The sequence below is a fragment of the Cebus imitator genome, unplaced genomic scaffold (assembly GCF_001604975.1).
Source record: "Cebus imitator isolate Cc_AM_T3 unplaced genomic scaffold, Cebus_imitator-1.0 Scaffold233, whole genome shotgun sequence".
NCBI classification, from domain to species: Eukaryota; Metazoa; Chordata; class Mammalia; order Primates; family Cebidae; genus Cebus; species Cebus imitator.
Window position 1 is genome coordinate 3,222,537 of NW_016107548.1, and position 10,751 is coordinate 3,233,287.

General features: G+C 36.6%; 1 protein-coding gene across 1 annotated transcript in view; it reads right to left on the bottom strand.

Annotated features, from left to right (window-relative positions):
• Window positions 1-10,751, bottom strand: part of CCSER2 (coiled-coil serine rich protein 2) — a 176,871-nt gene that overhangs the window by 142,630 nt on the left and 23,490 nt on the right. The gene's annotated exons all lie outside the window — the stretch shown is intronic.

Sequence of the window (10,751 nt, forward strand, 5' to 3'; positions counted from 1 at the left end):
AAAAAAAAAAAAAAAAAAAGATTGAGATGTCCAAGATCGTCTCCATAAATCCTTCTTCAAATAATCCATGCATAATAGTGTAGAAGTTTCAGACCCCAAACAGGATGAGACTTCGACTTGGAAGAGGATATGGTGGCAGAAATGAAGTGGGTTACAAAGGAGGTTAATCAAGTAAGAACAGTCACGCACCATATAAAGACATTTTGGTCAATGACTGACTGCATATAAAACTGGTCCCTTAAGATTATAATGGAGTTGAAAAATTCCTATTGCCTAGTGACATAATGATGTCATAACTGTCATAACATCATAGTGCAGTGCATTACCTTTTCTATATTTAGATATGCTTAGATGCACAAATTATTATTGTACAACTGCCTACAGTATTCAGAAAGGTAATATGCTATACAAGTTTGTATCCTAAAAGCAATAGGCTCATACCATATAGACTAGGTGTATAGTAGACTACAACATCTGAGTTTGTTTAAGTACATTCTATGATGCTTGCACAACAATGGAATTACCTAACACATTTATCAGAATATATTCCCACTGTTAAGGGATGCGTAACTGTAAATATTTTAAGGATAATGGAAGTTAGGTTTCTCAACATCAGAGATAGAGGTTGCAAATATAGAAAGTGAAAAAACTAGATTTGAATCCGTGGTATTAGGATAGAACTGGAGGTATTAGTATGAATTCATGGTTTTAAAAATATATAATATGGACATAAATATTGATATGTATGTGCATGTGTGTGTGTGTGTGTGTGTATTCCCCAGCTCTCACCACTGAAGATGCCTGTAAGTAGCAACTTTTCGATAGCAGTGAGCATACCTAGCCCCCAAAACTTGGCTCTAAAACAACATTTCCCAATAAAAAGAACGAGGACTTTAGAAGAAATCATTCATTCCAGGCCTAGGGTAGAAAAAAATGCAAAATGAGACTAAAACATCTTGTATAAAAGAGCAAGGGAGTGCTCAAAGAATTATGATAGAAGAAAAAACACAGAAGCCTGTTTGAAGGAGCACTCACTGGCCAGGAGACCGAAGAGACTAAAGTCCATAATACACCAAACTATCATGTGATTCTAACATAGATCTTTTTACTATAGAAGATATTGCCTTCAGTTTTTCGCTCAGAGGAAGCCAAGGTGCAACTCTCTTTGACTGTACTGAATCCAGGTTAATCCGACACCAGCTGCCTCCACCATGCTGCTGAAGTTCCACCCCAAGGAGATCAAAGTTGTATACCTGAGGTGTACCAGGGTAAATCAATGCCACATCTGCAATGGCCCCCAAGATGGGTGCCCAGGGTCTATCTCCAAAAAAGGTGGGTGATGAAACTGCCAAAGCAACCAGCAACTGGAAGAGTCTGAGATTACAGGAAAACTGACCATTCAGAATAGACAGGCCCAGATTGAGGTGGTACCTTCTCCCTCTGCACTGATCATCATCAAAGCCCTCAAGGAATCGCTAGGAAACAGAAAGAAACAGGAAAATATTAAACAAAGTGAAAGTATCACTTTTGATGAGATTGTCAACACTGCTCAAAGATGTGGCACTGATCTTTAAGCCAGAGAACTCTCTCTGGAACCATTAAAGAGATCCTGGGGACTGCCTTATCTATGCACTGCAATGCTGATGTCCACCACCCTCATGAGATCATAACATAACATAAACAGTGGTGCAGCAGAATGCTCAGCTAGTTAAGAAGCACAAAGGAAAATATTTCAATAAAGGATCATTTATCAACTAAATACACACACACACACACACACACACACACACGTACACACAAACTATTGGTCAGATGGAGAAACTTGAATGGGGTCCAAGAATTTGGTGGTAGTAATGTATCCATGTAAATTTCATGATGTGAATGGTTATTTTGTGGTTATATAGGAAAATCTTCTTGTTTCCAAGAAATATACATTAAAGCAAGGGTCTCCAACCCCTGGGCCATGGACCAGTATCAGTCTATAGCCAGTTAGGAACACACTGCACAGCAAGAGGTGAGCAGCAGGCAAGGGAGCATTACCACCTAAGCTCCGCCTCCTGTCATATTACCAGCAGCATTAGATTCTCTTAGGAGAGCGAACCCTATTGCAAACTGCACATGTGAGTTCACACTCCTTATGAGAATCTAATGCCTGATGATCTGAGGTGGAAAAGTTTCATCCTGAAACCATCGTCATCTGCACCCCAGTCCTCAGAAAAACTGTCTTCCACAAAACCAGTCCCTGTTGCCAAAAAGTTTGGGGATCACTGCATTAAAGTATCTGAGGGTCATAGGACTTCAGGTAGGAAGTTTATGTTTAAATGGCTCAGGGGGTAGGATGAGTCATTTGTAATATTTGCTGTCACTTTTTAATAGGTACAAGTACACTGGTTTCTGCATCGCTTTGTAGTGATCATCAACACCATCTATCCTACCCTTCTCACCACTTCATGAGGATGAACGAAAGGGGAAAATAACACTCTACAGTGGCCTCAGTAGAAAAGATTTTTAAAAAGGCTATTAAGTCACCGTTACAGGACAAATGTAAACAAGGAAAAGTCCAACCATGAAATAACCTTATGGATCACAAACCAAGATTTGAGACTTTATTCTAAACTAAAGCAATATAATCTAAATACACATAACTGAAAAGAAGCTTAATACTGATGCAGGACATACGATAAAACCTGAAGTAAAGGGGCATAAGCATCAAAAAATGAGAATTTTACTAAAGAAAAATCCAGGTTGGGCGCGGTGGTTCACACCTGTAATCCCAGCACTTTGCTGGGGCCAAGGCAAGCAGATCAAGAGGTCAGGAGTTTGAGCACAGCCTGGCCAGCATGGTGAAACCCCGTTTCTACTAGAAATACAAAAAATTAGCTGAGTATGGTGGTGCACACCTGTAATCCCAGCCACTCAGGAGGTTGAGGCAAGAGAATTGCCTGAACCCGGAAGGCAGAGGTTGCAGTGAGCCAAGATCGCACCACTGCACTCCAGCCGAGTGGCAGAGTGAGACTCTATCTCAAAAAAAAAAAAGAAGAGAAAGGAGAAAAGGAGAAAAGGAGAAAAGGAGAAAAGGAGAAAAGGAGAAAAGGAGAAAGGAGAAAGGAGAAAGGAGAAGGGGAGGGGAGGGGAGGGGAGGGGAGAAGAGAGAAGAGAAAAGTCCAGTCCTTGTCTTAGAAATTATTTCAGCGCAGGTATGAAGATCAATACAAAGTAATATACCACAAATTAAAATAAAAGTAGAAGGAAGCAAATGGTTAGATGTAGGAAGAATGGAGTAATTGATTCTAACTGGAAAGAACCATTTATCGAATACCTACACTAAGTATCACAGCACAAAGAGATGAAAAGAGTCTTCATGATCTAACAGGAAGGAGAAAGGCAGAAAATCAGGGTGTGATTTAAAGTGCTATGGGGTCTCATCACTGAACAGTTAACCCTTAGGGGGAGTGGAGAAAATAAAAGTCTGAATACAGCCTTAAAGGAGGAACAGATGGGAGCATTAAGAAAAAATGTAAGTAATCTCAAATGGTCTTAGCCCGGGAATGTAGGTAAGGTAGCAGCAGTATGAAAAAGGGCCCTGAACGTGGATACATTTTTTTTTTTTTTTTTTGAGACAGAGTCTCACTCTTGTAGCCCAGGCTACAGTGCAGTAGCGCGATCTCAGCTCACTGCAACCTCTGCCTTCCAGGTTCCAGCAATTCTCTTGCTTCTGCCTCCTGAGTAGTTGGGATTACAGGCACATGTTGCCACGCCCAGCTAATCTTCTGTATTTTAGTAGAGATTGGGTTTCACCATGCTGCCCAGGCTGGTCTTGAACTCCTAAACTCAGGCAATCCACCCACCTCGACCTCCCAAAGTGCTGAGAATACAGGCATGAGCCACCGAGTCTGACCAGATTTTTTTTTAATTTTAGATTGCTGAGATACATGTGTGAATTTACTCCATGAACATATTGCATAATAGTGAGGTTTGGGCTCCCAGAAACCCATCACCCAAAGAGTGAACACTGTACCCATTAGGTAATTTTTCAACTCTTAACCCTCATCCATCCTCCCCACTTCTGAAGTCCCCAGTGTCTATTATTTCCATGCTATGTCCATGTGTTCCCACTGTTTAGTTCCCACTTACAAATGAGAATACGCAGTATATGATTTCCTGTTCCTGAGTTATTATACTTAGAATAATGACCTCCAGCTCTGTCCATGTTGCTACAAAGGATACAACTTTTTTTTTTTTTTTTTTTTTTTTTTTTTTTTTTTTTTTTTTTTTTTTTTTTTTTTCTGAGACAGAGTGTTGCTCTGTCACACAGGCTGGAGTGCAGTGGCACTATCTCAACTCACTGCAGTCTCCGCCATTGCAGCCTCTGCCTGGGTTTGAGTGATTCTTCTGCCTCAGCCTCCCAAGTAGCTGGGATTGCAGGTGTGCACCACCATGCCTGGTTAATTTTTGTAGTTTTAGTAGAGACAGGGTTTAGCCATATTGGCCATGCTGGTCTTGAACTCTTGGCCTCAAGTGATCCGCCTGCCTCAGCCTCCCAAAGTGCTGGAATTACAGGCATGAGCCACCGGGCCCAGTCTGTTTCATTCTTTTTTATGGTTACACAGTATTCTATGGTGTATATATACTACATTTTCTTTATCTAATCAACTACTAATGAACACTTACGTTGATTCCATGGCTTTGCTATTTCGATAATTTATGTTTATTGTGATAAACATACAAGTGCAGATATCATTTTGATCTAACTTATTTTTCTCTGTGTAGATGTCCAGTAGTGGGACTGCTAGACCAAATAGTAATTCTATTTTTAGTTCTTTGAGAAATCTCTGTACTGTTTTCCACAAAGGTGATACTAATTTTCAATTTTCATTCCCATCAACAGTGTTATAAGCATTTCCTTTTCTGCACATCCTCACCAATATGTTATTTAACTTTTTTATACTCATTCTGACTGGTATGAGATGGACTCTCACTGTGGTTTTGATTTGCATCGCTCTAATGATTAGTGATGAGCTTTTTTTTTCATGTTTGTTGGCTGCTTGTATGTCTTCTTTTGAGAAATGTCTGTTCATATCCTTTGCCCATCTTTTAATGGAGTTACACCGTTTTTTCTTGTTCAGTTCCTTGTAAATTCTGAATACTGGTCATTTTTCAGATGCATGGTTTAGAAATATTTTCTCATTTTCTGTAGGTTGTCTGTTTACTCTGTTGTTTCTTCTGCTATGCAGAAGTTATAATTAAGTCCCATTTGTCTATTTTTGTTTTTGTTGCATTTACTTATGAGGTCTTACTCAATCTCTTGCCTAAGCCAATGTCCAGATGAGTTTTTCCTAGGTTTTCTTCACAGATTTGTTATAGTTTCAGGTCTTACATTTAAGTCTTTAATCCATCTTGAGTTAATTTTGGGGTGCAGTGAGAGACAGGGGTCCAGCTTCATTCTTCTGCACATGACTAGCCAATTTACCCAGCACCATTTATTGAATAGGGTGTCCTTTCCCCATAGTTTATTTTTGTTGAATCTGTCGAAGTTCAGTCAGATATATGTATGTGTCTTTACTTCTTAGTTCTCTATTCTGTTCCATTGATCAATGTGTCTATTTTTGTACCAGTACCATGCTGTTTTGGTTACTAAAGCTTTGTAGTATAGTTTGAAGTCAAGTAATGTGATGCCTCTGGCTTTGTTCTGTTTGCTTAGAATTGTTTTGGCTATTTAGCCTGTTTTTTGGTTCCACATGAATTTTAGGTTAGGAACTAATTCTATAAAAACTGATGTTGGTAATTTAGTGGGAACTGCCTTGAATCTGTAAATAACTTTGAGCAGTATGGTCATTTAAATAATATTCTTATAAGAATGAAATGTTTATCAGTTTGTTTGTATCACTTATAATTTCTTTCATCAGTGTTTTGTACTTCTCCTTGTAGAGGTCTTTCACCTCCTTGGTTAAATGTATTCTTAGGGGTGTGTGTGTGTATGTGTGTCTATTGTAAATGGATTTCAGCTCTGAATTTGGTTCTGTTTGATCACTGATGATGTACGGAAATGCCACTAATTTTTGTATATTAATTTTCTGAAACTTTACTGAAATTGTTTATCTATTCTAAAAGTGTTTCAGAGGAATCTTTAGGGTTTTCTAAGTATGAGATCATGTCATCAACCAATAGGTAATTTTACTTCATCTTTTATAATTTGGATGACTTACTTTTTTCTCTTGCCTGTGTGCTCTGGCTAGGATTATGATGATAAAAGTGATGGGAGTGGATAGCCTTGTCTTGTTCCAGTTCTCAGGGGAAATGCTTTCAACTTTTGCCTATTCAGTATGATACTGTCTATGGGTTTATCACATAGAGCTCTTATTTTGAGGTATGTTCCTTTGATGCCTAGTTTGCTTAGGGTTATCATGATGGGATGTTGGATTTTATCAAATGCTTTTTCTTCATATATTGAGATAAGCATACAGATTCTGTTTTTAATCTACTTATGTGGTGAAACACATTTACTGATGTACATATGTTGAACCATCTTTGCATTCCTAAAATAAAACCCGCTTGACCATGATGGATCTTTTTAATTTGCTCTTTGATTTGGTTTGCCAGTATTTTGTTGCAGTTTTGCATGTGTGGTCATCAAGGATACTGACCAGTAGTTTTCTTTTTTTGTTGTGTCCTTGCCAGATTTGGGTACCAGGATGATACTGGTTTCATAGAATGAGTTAGGGATTCCTCCTCCTCAATTTTTTGTAACAGTTTCAGTAAGATTGATGCCAGCTGCTTTGCATGCCTGGTAAAATTCCACTGTGAATCTGTCTGTTCTTGGGCTGTTTTTGCTTGGTATTTTTTTTTTTTTTTTAATGACCAATTCCATTTCATTATTCATTATTTTCATTTCTTACTGGTTCAATCTTGAGAGCTTATATGTTTGTAGAAATTTATCCATTTCCTTTAGGTTTTCTAGTTTGTGCACACGGAGATGTTTATAGTAGTCTCTGATGAACTTTTGTATTTCCATGGTATCAATTGTAAAATCACTTTTATCACTTCTGATCATGCCTATCTGAATCCCTGCTCTTTCTTCTTGGCTAATCTAGCTAGCAGCCTGTCAATTTTGTTTATCCTTACAAAGAACCAACTCTTCATTTCACTGATTGCTTTTATGATTTTGTCATTTCAATTTCATTTAGTTCTGCTCTTATCTTTGTTATTCAGATACAGATTTAAAGTAAGAGCAATATGATCTCACCAGAGTTTAATGAAAACAGTCTGACAGTAGTATAATACTATTAAATAAAGTGAAAAACTAGCAAAATGTAGACAAGGTGCAACCACCTGAGATAGTATATGTGAACATGTGTTAGAAAGATTAAAGCATCTCTGGTCTCTTTCTTAGAGTATAGCCCAAGCTAAGTAAAATGGCACAGATACAAAATTAGAGAGCAATTAAAAACTTCCTAAATTCATTTTAAAACTCAAAACTAAATAAGGCAAATACAAGCCAGGCTTGATATTTTTTACATTCTTCTATTATTTTTGGACTAGAGAAATTCCAAAATTCAGTACAAATAATCTAAGAAACTCACATACCCACAGAAATGCTGATAAGAATATTATGACATTCAGCAGACATTTAAATCTCAATAAAGTCTAGCTACATCAATCACAAGGTAAAAATCAAATTTAGCCAACTCTCCCCTTAGTAAAACACAGACAAAGAAATGTATAACAAAATGTGTTAGCTTCATGAAAATGAGGGCATAACTACTTACTGGTGTGTCGAAAGCATTCAAGTAAGTTTCTGGATCTACTTTTTAAAGTGAACAAGAATCTCATTTAATTAAGGAATTAAACTTGTCCACTAAATGAAGATAAAGCAAGACTGATAAAACAAAAACAAAGCCAGATACTTTCAGTGATCATCTGATTCATATATTTCTTTGGGCCTCCTATAAAAATCATTCCAAAAATAAAGGTACTCCATGTGATGATTTAAAATTATCACGTCCTAAATATCTTAGTGTCAGAAAATCAATCATCATGACATTGTAGTTCAACTATTCTTCAATGACAGCTCTCACACTGGTCACAGCATTGCTGCAAAGAAGATTCTGAGAACGGCTCACTGTTGCTTACAAGAGAAAAAAATGTTCTTTTGCTTAAGACTGTGCACATACAATTTGATTGTAATAATATGTACCAGAAAAAAAATGGTATATTTAGTCTTCAAGAAAGTTAAATATCAATTAAGTTTACTGAGTTTCAAAAATTCGAAGTTAGCCTGAGCATATATAAGGCTGAAAATCAAGAACCCCAGAGAATGTAACAAGTAGTAAACTCCTTCCCAACCTATCAGTGCCAATTTGCTCAACTCCTCTAGAATCCATCCTAGTCTGAAACCCAAGGTAATAGGTAGTCCATAGCTATTCCAAAGGATTAACATAAAAGATGACGAACAAAAAAAAGATGCTATCATGCAGTAAACAAAGATAACGTCGTAACAGTACCTGTGTCAGGAGTCTCCAAGCCCAAGGCCAAGATAGACAATTCACTAAGAGGAGTCAAAGGATTCGGCATACAGTAATAATAACAACTAAAATTTATTCCAGCAGAAGGATACAAAGCAAAATAAGAAAGGAAAAGGCACATGGGGCAAAACCAGGTGTAAGCTTCTAAGAGTCCTCTCCTGTAATGGAGTTACACAGGATGTACTTAATTCCTCTACCAACCAGTTGTGACAACACATGCAAAGAGTACGAAGTCTTGTCCACTATGGATGTTCCTAAGAAACTCAGCTCCCAAGATTTTCATTGGGGATGGTCATGTGGGTACACTCTGCCTCACACATACCAAAATTCCAGACTCCCAGAAGGAAATCAGGTATTCAGCATAAATCACATTATTTGTGCAAACAGTTTAGGCATAGCAAACCTACCACACTCTTATCATTTATGAAAAGTTTTATATCACTGTAGGAAACTGTTTGCCAGCCAAGGGCCAACCGTTCAAACAGGTTATCTAACAAGAAGCAATCTTAGAACCTGTGACATTAATTCTTTTCTGCACAGTACCCCAAGTATATCATGGAAGAATATTAATGAGTGTAAACTACTGTGCTAATACCAACTTCAGAGGAATTAAAATCTTAAAATGTAAAGCAAAACAATTAGAAGATAACATAACAAACATCTATTGAGCTCTTGTTATATATCTGGCATTAGTAAGTACTTTATATGTATGACCTCGGTTATTGTTCATAGTAATCCCATGAGTTAATCAGAGATGATACTCAAAATATTCAACAACCAGTATCACAAGGGAATCACACGGCTGTCATAGTATCCAGGTGGACTTCCTAACATCAGCCCTGGAGGTGGGTACAATTATCATCTATATTTTTTAAAAAGGAACACAGAGAATCCAAGGAGACATGGTAAGTACATGACAGAGGTGGGGTTCTGACTTAGCTTGTTCAAGAGCTCTGGCTCTTAATCATTATGCAATAATACCTCTTATTAAACAAAATACATGCATGGCCTTGGGATGGGAAATGGTGTCATATACACGCACATGTATACATAAGCATGTGAAGCAAAAACCATAAAGAAAAACATTACTAAATTTGTCAAAATTAAAAACTATGAATGGTAAAAAGATACAAAAAACAAAACAGAAGCCATGGGCTTAGAGAAAAATCTCTACAACACATTTAACAAGAATTAAATTCCAGCCACGTAAAAAACTTTTCCTCAGTAAGAAAAATGACAAAACAACCCGATTGAAAAAAATCATTCAATTAAAAAATTTACATAAAAGGAAACAAAACAGCCAGTAAAATATGTGAAAAAATGACAAAATCAACAATGGTATAAATGTAAATTAAAATTATTTATTATCTCACACTCACCAGACTGGTTAAAATGTTAAAGTCAGATGACATATGGGGTTAAGATGAGGAGTGACAAAAATCCTCATCCTCTACTGGAAGGTATACACTGGTAGGATCATTTTAGGGAGAAGTTTGGTAATACCCTAATAAAGTTGAAAATACACTATTCCTAGTTTTATGTGCTAGGAATGCTTATTGCTAGGTTTCTATCCTAAAGAAATTGACTTACATGATCAAAAAGAATTGAATCCAAATGTTCACTGCTACACCATGCAGACATCCTTATTAGCAATAAAGAATAACTGAAATGTTGATTATCAGGGGAACAGAAAAATACTGCTATATTCAAATGACAGAATATTATAAAGTAATAAAAATGAATTTGAACTACAATATAAATACACATATACAGAAAAATATACAATTGAGATTAAAAAAGGAATCTGTAGAGTATTATATATCACTTACCAAAGTTGTAAAACACATACAAAACCATACTGTATACTGTTCATGGATACATAAATGCATTAAGGAAAATAGCCTATACAATATGCCTGAGAATTCATAATTTTAAAACAAGGCACAAAAAAAGAAACTGCTATGTTTACTACTAGGGTGCTTACTGAATGCTTTCTTTCCCACATAATAAAGCCTTCTCTTTGTGAGAATTCATTCACATGACAGAGAAGGGAGAAAGGCTTAAAAACAATTATCTAGTTTCCATGTCAAAAACTTTGGAAAAGAAAAAAACAAACTGAACTAAAGAAAAGTAGAAGGAAATAAATAAAGATACAAACCAAAATCAATAAAAACAGAAAGTAAGCAAAACAGAAAAATCAGCAAAGCCCAAATTTGATTCTTGGAAAAG